This window comes from Phyllostomus hastatus, unplaced genomic scaffold, assembly GCF_019186645.2.
Source record: "Phyllostomus hastatus isolate PE091 unplaced genomic scaffold, TTU_PhHast_1.1 phas_contig_34, whole genome shotgun sequence".
Lineage (NCBI taxonomy): Eukaryota > Metazoa > Chordata > Mammalia > Chiroptera > Phyllostomidae > Phyllostomus > Phyllostomus hastatus.
The window spans coordinates 31,246,673-31,261,245 of NW_025333857.1; the positions used below are offsets into that span (position 1 = coordinate 31,246,673).

General features: G+C 38.9%; 1 protein-coding gene and 1 pseudogene across 8 annotated transcripts in view; both read right to left on the bottom strand.

Moving 5' to 3' along the window:
• TRPM3 (transient receptor potential cation channel subfamily M member 3) overlaps nucleotides 1-14,573 on the bottom strand; it is a 504,806-nt gene that overhangs the window by 338,025 nt on the left and 152,208 nt on the right. The window lies entirely within an intron of this gene.
• LOC123819720 lies at nucleotides 12,016-13,194 on the bottom strand (annotated as a pseudogene).

The following is a 14,573-nucleotide window of genomic DNA, read 5'->3' on the forward strand; positions in this document are numbered from 1 at the left end:
TGTTGTTGTTTTGCTTTTAAAGGTAACAGGCCTCACTGAAAAGTCTCCTTGGGGATGGAGCCAGGGCATAGGTATTTTCTAAAAGCTCCCAAGCAATTGTGATGTGCAGCCAGAATTGGAGAAATACTGTTTTCAAGGAACAGAGAAAGCACAGGAGAGTCTTTAAGCTCTCAGGACAACAGAGCCCCTGCCCAGCCTTGCCAGTCTTTTTCTACCCAATGTTTATGTTTTACTCCTTTTTTTCACAGTGTTAACTACATGGAATTTATCTTTATGTATTTGTGTGTTATTTGTGTATGGTCTCTCTCCTTCCTTAGGAATATAAGCTCCAGTAAATCCTGAACAATATTTGGTACAGGGTAGTTGCTCTGTATTTGTCAAATGAATAAATTTAAATCTATTAGACATCAGCTTTCCCACCTTACAATAAACAAAATACTATTACTACCTACCCTTCTAGATTGCTGTGATGATTCAAGGAAATTATGTCCCTGTAAACTAATGCGTATAATGTAAAATGCCTAGAAATATTCTTAATACTACAAAAAACCCCCTATTAACCCGAAAATGTTTCCCTAAATAGCACTTAGCTTAAAATTTTCAACATTAAGTTCCCTTCTTTGGCTTTTGGCTGACTGTTGTTAAAATGTAAATTGCTTACCTTGGTAAAACAATATCAATTAGGTAAGTTTCTGTCACTTAGCAATTACTAGCAACCCTAAAATATAGAACAAGTTAATTCTGAATTAAATTGAAAGTGGAAGAGGTTCTGTACTGTTCATGTAGGGCAGGCTAGAGGCATCTACAGGAGCATAGACACAGAGCAGAGAAGTGAGGACACTGAGTGAAACCAGAAAAGGAAGAGAGAAGTATGTGAATGACAAATTTTGTTAACCCTGAACTGGGAAGACCTTGGGTTAACTCTGGTCAGAAAAGTGAAGTAGTCATGTTTTTAGTCAGCATTTGTTAAGTATCTTGAGGGCTAGACAGCTGCCATATATTAGATCATTTAATCCTTAGAGCAACTCTGGATGTATTAATATCCTGATTTAATAAGTGGGAAAATGGTATTTCACAGATGTTAAGTTCCTAGGGAAGCAGCACAGTACAGTGATAACAAAACTGAATCCACAGAGAGGCAGGCTGAATTAGAAACCCAGCCCCAATGTGCACCAGCCGTGGGACCTCGGGCAATTGCTGCGTGCACATGTCCATGCATCAGTTCCTCCTCTGTAAAACGGGGGTGATAATAATTGTAACTATCTTTTAGGGTTGTAACTATCTATAAAGTACTCAGAATACTGGCATAGGGTAGATCTTAATCATAGATAAGGACACACAGTGATAGGGGGAACCAGAATTTTTAAAGCTATTAAAGTTTATATATATCTTGATGGATTTTCACACACTGAACACCCTCAGGTAAACAGCACTCAATGAAACAGAATTTACCAGTACCTAAAGCTCCCCTCATTCTCTTTTCCAGTCATATCCTCCCCACGTCAGTGGTCTGACTTCTAACAATAGAATAGCCTTTCCTGTTTTTGTCATTTATATATTGGCTTGGCCAAAATGTTTGTTTAGTTTTTTTCTGTAAAGTGTTTTCACCAATAACTTTATTGATTTGGATATTATGAGTATGTCAGCTATCTCCCAGGTGGTATAATGTTGATTGCTCTCAATGTCTTGATTTGATTACTATCATCTTCAACTGGTCTACCTGACCATGGAGCATCATCCAACAAGAAATCTCCAGCATGAAACTTTGCAGACCATTTTTGACATGTCTGATCAGTCACAGCACCTTCTCCATATACTGCACAAATCTTTTCTGGGTTTCAGTTGCATTTTTACCTTTTTTGAAGTAATAAAGTGTAATATGCTGAAAAAGTTGCCTATTTTCTTCCATCTTCAGTAGTAAAATGGCTACACAAAAATTCACCAAATATGATAAGATTTTTTTCAATGCATGCTGATATGACAACAGTCACAATAAAATCTAACAAAATTGGTTTAAATGAAATTAGACAACTAAGCACTACTAGAGCCATCCTACAGGAAAAAACAAACAAACAAACTCTTGGCCAGCCCAATATAAAGCATCATATAATCCAAAAGCTTTTGTATTTGGCCTCTTCCACTCAACACTATATTTATGAGATTCACTCATGTTGCTGTGTGTAGATAAAAATCCTTTATTATCACTGCTGTATGGTATTCCATTTGTAAATTTACCATAATTTATGTATCCAATCTGCTGGTGATAGGCACTTGAGTAGTTCTAGATTTAAGCTTTTACCAATAGTGCTGCTATAAACATTCTACCAACACTATTTGGTGAACATGTGTACACATTTTTATTTGGTATGTACCTACAGGTGGAATTTCTGGCTCCTCAGGTATAATATAGCTTTAGAATACAGTATAAAACAGAAAATGTTTGTACAATTAATCTCATCAGTAGAGTATGGGAATTTCACTTTTTTGTCTTTTTCATTGTATCTGTTTTGAAGGTGTAGAGTGACATCTCACTGTGGTTTTACTGAGCATTTCCTTGACAATTAATGAGACTGAACTTCTGTTTTTGGCATTTGGATTTCTTCTTTAGTGAAGTAACACAAAGATTTCTAGGTCAAAAGCCTGTGCTCTCTCTCTCTCTCTCTATAACCCTACTTTAAAAAAAAGAGCTTCCTCCAAAGCTTTTCACAGACTGTAAGAATTGTAAGTCCTAATTTAGAAACCAAGGGTATTCACTATTTTTATTTTGTATTCACTTTTTTCTTTTGTAATTTAGAGAATTATCTTATGGTAATGGAGGGAACAAAGGGGGGTCTTCCATAAAGAACATTTTTGTTCTTTCTTTTGTTGCCATTCAAAGTGAGATTAAAAATTATCTTGGCTCTGCAGGCCAGCTCAGAGGCTCAGAGGAGGGGGAAGGGGAAGACAATAAAGAAAGCTGACCTACTTCTGGAGGCTCTGTGGCACCATTTGCAGTGACTGCCAGGTGTGTTCACGGCATTCATATCTGAAGCTCAGCCAGGTGTGCATGGGGGCAGGAGGCTGGGTGTACGTGTGAGAATAATGACAATACAGAAAGTCTGTATTTCATATGGGAAAACATAACTAGTTTGGGGTTTTAAGTTTTATTTTCATTGTTAACACATACAGATGTACCTGTATGTCCAGTGTTTTCTGCATGTCCCCTAAAACATTTTGTGGTGAAACTATGTAAGAAAAGTTAACATTATAATACATATCACTTGTAAAACATTTCAGTTGTTTCTGCTTTTTTTTCCTATTTACAAAAATACACAGGAATACCACCCAGTGCCTTAACATAACTTGATTTTATAAATAACAGCATTTTTATCATTCAGGATATAAATTTTTATTCTCAATCTCAAAAACTAATTTTTTCCTTTGTTTCAGGTAGAACACAAAAATTGTCTTCATTTCCATAAAAATAGTTCCAGGTAATAAATATATCTTCTTGGCTTATGTTTAAAACACAGTTTTTCTTCTCCTAGGTTTGAAAGAAACTTCTTCCTGAAGAACCCTTCTCAAATATAAGTTTTAAAAAATAATTTACTGTTTAGTTTGTGAAAAATGAGTAGGAAGATACATTTGAAATCACCTGTGCCAATTTGAACATTGCTGAAAATGAAATATACTGTAATGGTTCTAACTCTAGGAATTCAGCCCTATTTTGACCTTTTATTGTCTTTCTCTCTATTGAAACATTAAGCTTAAAAGCCAAAGAGCCCTTTGATAAGTATCATGTTTTTGGAGGGTAACATGTCCTCTGCTTTGCTAGCTACATCTATAAAGAATTGAGACTGTGATCAGCATCTGGGTTGTAGGTTAAAGATTAATGAATCTATTAACAATTGGAAACACTGTGTTCAGAAACATAGCTTGGTTAGTAGAGAGACTATTAAACACACATCACCCTCATTAGGAATTTAGAATCAGCAAACAGAATTTCTGCTGCTCACAACAGTTGATATTCTTGCTACTATTATTCACTGTAGGTGGCCAGCCCCAAAGCAGTCCCTGCTCCTGTTGCACTCGTGGCATAACGTTGAACCTAGAATCACTTTGACACAGATTTTCCTGAACTACTTAACCAGGGCTGTCAAACTCATTTTCACCGGGGGCCACATCAGCCTCACGGTTGCCTTCAAAGGGGCAAATGTAATTTTAGCACTGTATAAATGTAACTACTCCTTAATGAGGGGCAAGGAGCTCGGTGCTGCTGCCAGGAAGAAACAAGGTGCCAGGCCAGATAAAACAAGGTGGAGGGCTGGATTCGGCCTGCAGGCCTTGTGTCTGCCACCTGTGACTTAAATCATTTGTCCTGTTGGAGGTCCCTCCACAGTTAATGGGCAGACAGGTTAACAGGCAAATGCAGTGAACTGCAACAAAGAGAAGAGAAGTCTAACATCTTGACTTATCAATTCACTGAAGTTAAGATTCTGAAAAGGCCTGTTAGGTCTTATCCAACCTCTCCACTGCCTCAAACTCTTGTCTTATAGCACATCTACCTTGCTGTTTTATTTGACTTGTTCTTCAGTTATTCAGCCTTCAAGGTTTCCTTCAATATATAAGAAAATACTCTGATTTGATCAACTTGGGGGAATTAATTAGTAATTAGTGGATATGTAGAATGCCAACAGATAATGATGATGATAAGCTTCTTGAGCAATTTTCATTTCCGTATTTAAGTAACGCTAAATCTGAAAACTGTATGACCAAGAAATTTAAAAAGACAGTATAGCTGCAGATTCTGTTAGCCTATAAGTAATCAAATTTTGGATTAGAGCAGCCTGTTATTAATGTCAAAATATATATTATCCACATTTAAAAGATCCAGGAAAAATAGGTACAGCATTAAGAGATAAAGTAAATCTTTTAAAATATCCCCATATTTTACTATGTATAATGCACATTTTTTTTTTGCCCAGATTTTTAAGGGAACAATAAGGACATGCATTACACATGGGGATGATAATTACATACCATTGGTATAATAATCCCATGTATAATGCACACAAAAAGATGGTTGTTCATTATACATGGCAAAACATGGTAATAACATTCAATTTAGTTTTATTCTATTCTATTGCTAGCTCTTCCTCATTAAACACACTAAGTCAGGCATACTGCACCATTATTATGTTTTTAGAATTTTGGAAACAGGACAGAACATAAGTATTATTGTTTACATGAACTCAGGGGCAGTTAAGCTTATTGATAATATTTATGTTATAGTTTGTTCTTGTATCTCAAGGTAACTCTTGGGGAAATACAGATTTTTCAGCTAAAGCATTTTCTTCCGGAAGGGCTGCTTGTTCTTTCCTACTTCCTATTACTGTTCTACATGACAAGTGTTTTGGTAATGAGAATGGAAGTCTATGTAAATCAACCAACCAATTCATAAACATTCAAATAAGCCATAACTTGTTTCACTGCATTTCAGCCTTCTGATCAGCTCAGCAAAGCTTTACTCTAAACCCCAAGGCCTACTCTGTCAGGACAATGGATGCTCTGGGGCAGATCAAATGCTCAAGGTCAGGAGGCTCCCTGGGATCCAGGATCTAAGAAGGTTCAATTCTACCTCCAGAAAACGAATGCAATGTTGTGAATGGAAAACACCATTCTCCTAACCATCAATGAGCCTAAATTTCTTCCTTAAAAGATTTGCTTACTGTCTTTCAACTAAGACTTTTATATTCAATGAACTTGTGGCACTTATAAAAGCACATTTTTTTTGTTTTTGTTTTCTTTTAGCAGCAAAATTTTATTGTTCATCTTGCAGCCAGAACCTGCAGAGAGGGAATGGGCTTGCTCTTACAACTGCAATTATGTTGAATTCTTAAGTGGTATGTTAGGACATATTTTTTTATGTGAAATTCATAATATAGCTCTTAATAGGGACTTTGGTAATGGCCAAAAAGACTCATGCTAGTGAGATGTCACAAAAATTAAATGCAAAATTTTTAATGATTGTTTACATTACATATGCAGAAGGCTCTTGGCATTAGGACAAAGATAATAGAGAAAACGTAGAATTATAAAGCTCATTTCAGGCATAATAATTGTTAGATTGTTTTGAGCTCCTCTCATATATCAGCTTTCTGATAGGTACCAGGAAGGTGGAGATGAAGAAGACACGGCCAATTTTTGGAGGCACTTAACATTTATTCACTTTAAGGTTAAGTAGAAATTCATCTGGAAGATTAAATAAGTGAGGGGGAAAGGGAAACCCCTCTGAAGCCATACAGAGGGGTTAGCCAGTGAGCAGGAGTACTGGGGGAGATGGCCGTCATTCCCTGAGGCTGTGATGAAGAAAGCCTGTGGTAGGTCATGGGGAGATGTGACCAGAACCACTTGCTGAAAGGCCTAGTAGAGCCATGTAGAAAAATTTGGACTTTATCCAGAATATAAGGGTGAATCATTGAAGGAATTTTTAAGCAAGGAAGTGACAAATGATAAAGAATTTAAACCATTTTTTTCTGTAACTATGCCAAGTGCTAGAAAAAGTGATTTCTCTACTGGCCCAAATAAAATGGAAACAGATGCAAAAACAGGTGCTTCTTTTCTGGTTAAGAGGGTATATTGGTAAACTTTGAATGGTGGTCCATAGCTGTAGGACCCAGAATGTTTCATGCTTCATTTCTACTCAATGGAACTTGTATAGCACTAATAAAAGACAAGGTCTTTGGCATATCCATAAATATTATCTTTTATTTTCCTATGGTGGGGAATTGGCCTGAGGATGTTTCATGTAATGGTCCTTCTAGAAGTTTCAAAGTGCTTTTGCTTTTCAGGCCCACCTAACCAGATGAGGCTCTGATGAGAAGCTGTCATGGTAATGGTAGTGTACATGCCTGGGGCACAGTGTCTGTAGACAGTCTTTCACAGTGAAACCTACTTCAGAATGAACCAATCATCCCTGCAAAAGATTATTGTGGGTAATCTTCAAATCTCAATAAGCTAACAAACAAAAACCAAAAATAAATCCACCCCCAAAACCAAGCTCAGTTAAAGATACAGTACCATTTACAGAAAAGTCTGTGAAGTTGTCAAGCCTTCTAAAATGTTTTATCATGAGCACATGCATACTGTCTTCAGAAACCAGGAAGTTTTTTTAAGAATCCTGATTATGCATGCAGTTTTTCAACCCCATCTCAGCAGCATAAGAATGGGCCTTGGGCCTAGAGTACTTTCTTACAAAAAGAAATTAATAGTGTTCATAGCCTGTGCGGGACTTTAATCTTGCATTGGAAATACGTCTTTGTTTCATGCTCAATGTGTACTCCTTGCACTGCTTAAGAGTGTGTGTTATGTGACAGCTGGCTAACTCCATTGCTATGTCTGTCCTTTGCAGGGAGGAGATGGGGTCCTTTGTTCTGTGGCTCAGCTGGGGGCTGGTAGCACAGCATGGGGCCACTGGCCATGGGGGACTGACACTTACTACTGGGGCTAATCTTGCTCTGTTTCTTCTTTATGTGACTAAAGGGCTGTTCTGTCCGAGGCTTGGCCACATTGGCTTTTCCTTGGCAGCTGCGATACCAAGATATGGTGGGCAGCAGTGTTCAGACTTCTACTCCTCATAATAGGCAACATGTGCTAATTGCTCAAATGCAGATTATATGCTAAAGTTTTTGGAAACATTTTGTAGACAATAAAAATGGCTTTATTCAAAACAAAGTAAGATTATGACAGAGTTTGGCTAAGAACCCAAGAACTTGGGTCATAAATTGGCCATTGCTCCCTACCACATCTCAAAGGAAACTTGTACATATAACCCCCAAAACCCAGTGCAGAACTCTCCAGTGAACTGGAAGAGGCCCTGGGTAGAATCCTTATGACCAAAAAAGGGAGGTTTGCCCAAGCCCAAATCTCAGATCTGACCATGCCACTACTACAAGGCTCTCATCCAGAGCCAGCCCAAGACCTCAAAGAGGAAGACTGAGGAAATGATGTTTTCTGCAATGCCTGCTACAGATTTAAACCTCCCATAGGTCTTCTGAGGCCAGGGCATTGGGAGCATCCCTGAAGAAATAGCATCCCCTAAAGAAATGTAGAGAGAAGACTATGCTTCTTCCTGGAGGAAGTGAATGACCTTCACTCTGGAGACAAAGGTCAAAAGGGAGAAGAAAAAAACCAAAGAAAACAGAAAATTCACTACTCCTCTCTGGAATATTATAAGGAAGCCCACATAAAGAGAGAGTCTGTGACAGTCCGTCTTCCCCTTCCTTCTCTACCATGGACAGTGAAACACCCTCTTCATCACTCCTGTAGCTCAGTGACCAATATAACATCTTTAAGTGTGTCCACCAGGACTCTTTGGTGGTGGAGTGAAGTGCCTTGATCTTGACCCAGTTTTTTTAATGGATCAGATACAAGTGTGTAGAGAAGTGATTTTCAACATTTTTCATCTCATGGCACATATAAACTAATTACTAAAATTCTGCAGCACACTAAAAAAATACTTTTTTGCTGATCTGACAAAAAATAGATATAATTTTGCATTCACACCAGGCAGCTATCATTGTGTTGGCTATTGTCATTTTTAAAAATTTGACAACCTAAGGGAAAAGAGGTCAGTGACCCTGACTAAATAGTCAGGCACTGCAGGTTTCAAAAACTCTTGCGGCACACTAGTTCAAAATCACTGGTGCAGAGGTACATGAGAAGGAATGAGGATTTCCAACTTCTGCTAGAACTAGAAATATGAGTAACATCGTATTTCCTTAAGCCTAATCTTTACATTATTATCAACAGTGATTTGGGGGCGAGTCTTACATTTGACATGTACTTTTTATGCTGTTGTTTTAAAGGTCTTATTAAATTAATGTTGCAACTCCTAATCACTGGAATCTTTGAGTTGTGGAAATAGTGTAACATATGAGAGTACAGGAATAAAGTCTTGTTTCCCACTCTCAAATACTTCTGATTTAACATTTGGGATCCTTGGTTTGTAACACCAGTCTTTTCATCCAAGCGTTATTAAAGAAATGTTTCTGAAGAGGAGTAGTGTGTGAACTTGTCTCTTGCCAACTATGTATCATTCCTCATTTTCAGGGAGAAGCCTGAGACCTACACTTCCTGGGACCCCTTGCCAACTAAGTTCCAACAGGAATTATGCCAATGGGAATTACTTGCAGGAAATACAAGCATGAAGAGAAGCAGCCAGGTAAATACTGACAGGTGCCGAGCGAAGGTTTTGCCATGGGCTTTCTAGGTAAGTGCCCGTGAATCGCTTGGAAGATGAAGACAAATATTTAAGATCATCAATAGCTTGTCTGTGTTTCCCATACTTCCAGAGTTCCTGAAAACCAGCAGTAATTTTTCCCCTGACCTTTACTTCTGCAGCCCTCCCAGCAGTTAGATCAGCCTCTGATTCCATGTATTCTTTTCTGCTTGAAGTTCTTAGAGTGACTGAAAATGAGGGAGAATGACATTCCTTCTTTACCTAGACTATACCCCTCTGCCTTTAGCTAACAAACTTTTTAATCCTCACTGAAGATACATTGACTTTAGAGAGAGAGGAGGAGAGGGGAAGAGGGAAAGAAAAAGAGAGAGAGAGAAAGGAACATGGATGTGAGAATCATCAATCAGTTTTGTCCCATGCATGCCCTGCCCAGGACTGAACCTCAAAGTAGGCATGTGCCCTGATCAGGAATCAAACTGGGGTGACCTTTTGGGGTACAGGACAATGCTCAAATCAATGGACCCACTGAGTCACCCGGCTAAGGCTAGGTGTGTTGTCTTTTTGGAGGCAGTTTCTGTATTATAGAGGAGATTACAGGAAGACTGAGGACTGTTCTTCAGCCTTATGTAGTTCCCTTGTCTCATCCAATTATTTTTATTTTTATTTATTTTTCATGCTCCTGTCTCTAGAGGTCCTCCACTATCCCACATGGCTATATAATGACATTTCAGTAGCAGTTAACATCTCCCGTTCTCAATAGTTTTTAATTCATGCTCATACATACCAACCCCTTTGATCTTCACAGAAATTTTATAACTTGAATGGCATGGCATTAGACATTCCTATTTTATAGATGGGACATCTGAGACCCAGAGAAGTAAAGTGATGTATTTGAGGTCACATAGAAAATCAGGGGATGTGCTAGGACTAGAATCCAAGATTTTTGACCATCGCTACTCCAGGGTGTCTGATAGCATGCTACTATCTCATCAAGAAAGACAGCAACTGTCTGCATGCAGTTCCTGATCTGAGGGATTTTCTATGGGAAAAGCCCCATTAACTTTCAGTCACCATGTTTCTTTTCTGTGAATAGAATCCAAGCCTTTGTCAATGCTTTGAATCCTGTTCTTCAGATTCATATAACAAGCTCAGTGGGTAACTGCAAGATCATTGTGGGCACTGATCTATGATTGTTATTTGGCATCTAATATATTTGGTATACTGGAAAAGTATAATAATAATGGGAATGACAATATATCATTATCTCTGACAACATTTTTCTGAACAATACCAATTAGTCAGTGGCATGATGTGTGCTGAGTTTCCATGCCAGCTGAACTCCTAAGATTCTCATTGAATGATTTGGCAGTGTCACTTGAAGGGTACCTAACTAAGAATCAGAGGGATGAACATGTTTGCTCACCCAAAGATATGCTTTTTCAGAATAAAGATAAAGAATAGGCTATGCTGAGAGTAACAGACCACAGGCTACACTTTGTATATGAGTAAATGGAGAATTTGGATAGTACTAAGGATTAATCTTTTTAAAAATTATATAAATAAATACAGTCAAGACTATATAAGAGAAATGTATATTTTTGACCCTAGAAAGCTTTGGTTTTTATTACTTCAACATATCCACCTAAGGGTACTAAATTTTAAATAGAAAAAATAAGAAAAGTGTATAGACTGCAATAGGTCAGCAAGGCAAATAGCTTAGATGTAGTAAGTTTTTAAAGCAAAGAGAGATGTTGAAAATCTGTAGAAACGTAGTGTTCACTAGATATGGGTGTATGTGCTATGTGCTGATGTGCATAGCATATGTACATAAATGAGAGTTTTAATGATTTACTTCTTACAGTAACAATTCTTCCAAATTTTGCAGTTTTATTTAATTTTTTTCAGTAGCAATGGTTTATTACAATGTTATTTTAGAAAGGTTTATTCCTCAATGTTGGGAACCGCCCTGAATGGTATCAGAGGCTGAAACCCCCGCCTAGCTAAGGCTAAGGGAACGCCCTTGGAACCATAAGCCGGCAAGGAGACAAAAGCTTATCTCCCTGGCAGGAATGCTGCTTCTGCTGCTGAACCCCAAAAAGCTTGGTCGGTTAGCCAAAGACGGGTAAGATTCCCCACAGGGGGAACGACCTAAGCCAGGCACGATCACTTTTGGGAGGCCCCCCCCAAAAGAAGGACTTGTGGGGGGCTGCAGCAAAAGGGGGTGATGGACCCTCGCTCCTCGGCTTTGACATAGCCTGAGTTCTCAGCGTCTGGAAGAAAATCTCCTTATCTCTTGGTTACCTAGTTCCCTTGCTCCACCTAAGCCTGAAACAATGACAGGGTGGTACAGCTCGGTACTGAGAAGTACGGATTTCCCGGGGTGATCAGGCCTAAGAAAGAACATGTAAATTACTGTGAAACCTTCTTTGTTTAGAATGCTCTCAGTTGAATGAGAAGGGTCTTAGGAGGAAGTTATTTTGTTCCTCAGTCTTACAGCTCTTTGACCCCCCAACTCAATAGACCGGCAGAGTTCTTTGTTTTCTATAGTTCCTTACTTCCCCTAATGAGTACTGTACTTTACCTGAATTATTATGCAAAATGAGCCTAATAAAAGCAGGTATGGACGGTAAATCAGCGTGCTCCCCACTAGGGGGGGTGGCCATTTTGTCCCTACTTCTCCACAGAAACTAGTTTGTCTCTGTGCATGTTTCTTCTCGCGTGTTTATCGTCGAGCCATCCACAGCATTCCGTGGTCACTGCTGGCCGGTGACCCACGCGCAACACCTCAAAATGTACTAAAAAATGTCCAAATCATGAGAATACTCAAACCCAATGGTTTCCTCTGCATCTGACTTTGTTTCTCCATATCCTTCCTGGGATTCATCAAGAGGAGCCAAGGCCTCATTTGTGTCCCTGGGAATAGTTTCATGATGTACCATCATCCTAAAAATTTAGGCTTTTAATATAATAGTTTGTTTCATCTGTTTCCCCAACGCTTGTGTTCTCTTCCAACAGCTTTGTTATTTTCATACTTTTGATTTTCAGTGTAAAACATGTCCTTAATTTGTTCCTCACTGATGTTTTTCAGGGGATTCAGGAAAACTTCACCTGGTGTTCTTCTTTGACTACCATTCATTATAAAAAGGCCACCATTTTGTTCAGCTTTAGTTTCCATCAGAAGTTCAATTAGCTTTATGTTTCTAATTATGTCACTGCTTGGGCTATCAGATCTTTTCTTTGGTTCCTGAAATCTGAAAGACATCTCATCAGCCACTTCCCCCTGAGAACTGTCCTCTGTCATCTCATCCGGGCCTCAATAGTTCATTTCTGGGCTGTCCCCTAGTCTGTCTTTGACGGGCATTTCTGTTTGAGATGACCTTGCCCATTTTCCTCTTCGAGTCTGCTTTCTTGCCACCAAACATATACTCACCTAGTTCTTTGTCTAATTCATTTGTATATTCTTGAAACTCCCTCTCAAGTTTCTTAGCAAGTAAATGATTGTAGGTCTTGAGTTGCCTGCTTTTGTCAATAGTGCCTTACATTTCCCAAATACCAAGTTGGTGGTCACTGCACCTTGATTCTGCTCCTGCAGCTCAACGCTCCCCTTATGTTGTTAACCTTCTTCTCTCTAGCAAAGTCAGTTTCTGGCTGCTCTGGCCAAATTGAAAAGGCTCTGGTTTGGGAGGTGGGCTTGCAACATTTTTGTTGCTTGTGTTTCCAAAGAGAGCTATCAGCATCTCAGTCAGAAAAACTCTCTCTTCCCTTAAATCTATACCTTTTACAGGTATGGATTTATAACACTGATAATGTGATACCAGTGCACAGGCTGCTGCTGTCCCCCTGGAAGGGTCTCACTGCACTGCCCCCACCTAGTGCTTTCAATACCTGCAGTGGCCTGTCATTGGGTGTCATCTCATGTCGGAATCTAAGTCAGAAAGCTGTTCATTTTCCCTGTCGCCTGCCTCCTTCGCCATGGTCCCATGGTGCATGCAGCGCATCAAGTTGGGACTGAAGTTTTATTTTTAATGCGAATGCTTTTAAACTAGACTTGTGTATAAATGTAATGACAAAGATGAGGGTAGAACCTGTGACCTGCTAATAGGCACCTATGAAACATCTACTGCATGTTACCAACTACCCCACATGTTATTATCATCAAGGTGGAAAGTGGTGTGGAGTCAATAGGACTAAATTCAAACTTCAGATTTGCCACTCACTGGTTGTGGAACAATAATGTCTTGGGCTAATATTTTGCAAATCCTTAGTTTTCACAGCTGTGAACCTCATATTTGATTTTGAAGAGTATACCAAATGGAAGAGATATTTCCATCATTTAGCAGAGTGCCTGACTCGGTCCAAGAATACCCATTTCTCTCAGTTTCTCTAAATCTTGCAATAATTCAATTACTCTGCCCAAAGTCTTTAAACCCAGCAGCTGGCCTGATTGCCTTTCCTCCAGTTTCCCCAAACTTCACCTTGTCTGTGGTGATTAGATAGATATAATCAGTAATGAGATGCAGAACTTTTTACATTTAGGAAACAGACTTTAGTGTAAAAGTCCCCCTCCCATTCTTTAGCACTCTTGCCAAGCTTCTGCTGCCATAAAGGAATATGTAAAAAAGATTGTGCTTTACCTTTAAACTCACTTCCCCAGAGATATTCTCTGGGTGTACAGGGGAGAGGGTTTAAGAACCAGAAAATTAGAAGTAGCATCTATGAGACACCTAACTAGAAGTGGAGCCTTGAGACTTCCAGACACAGTACAGGAGAAACATCGGGTGCCAGGTTACCAACTTGAGGTCACCTTCCTCTTAGAGTCTCTCCCTCATTGCTGCTGTGACTACTCCCTGACTCCAGTGACTCCAGTGATTCCAGTGACTCCAGGGCCCAAGCCTGGGAAATAGGCTCAAAAAGTGTAGGCTGTAACTGCTTTGCAGTCTGCTTAGTTTTCTGTATGGGGAAGGACTTTTTAAAGGTGGTAAACACAAGTATAAGTTCACTAAGGGTTATCTCCCTCAATGATTGTAATACTCTTGTAGTAACTTTTAAGTGCAAATGCCTTATTACATTGTGTAGTCTTTATTTGTTTAGGCATATGTTTCTCTCAATATAGTGAATCTCTAATACCTCATACCCTGAGTCTTAAAAGATGCTTACTATAAGCATCTTAAAAGATGCTTGAATGCAGTAGTATAACAATAATGATAATAATAATAAATACAGTCCTTGACTTGTTCTCTTTGGAACCCCCCACATTCTAAAGTCTGAGCACTTTTGATGGCTGAAGGGCAAGATGTTCTTGAGTGAATAAAATGGGAAGTGTTACTTTTTAAAGGGAAATAAAAGTGAAAAG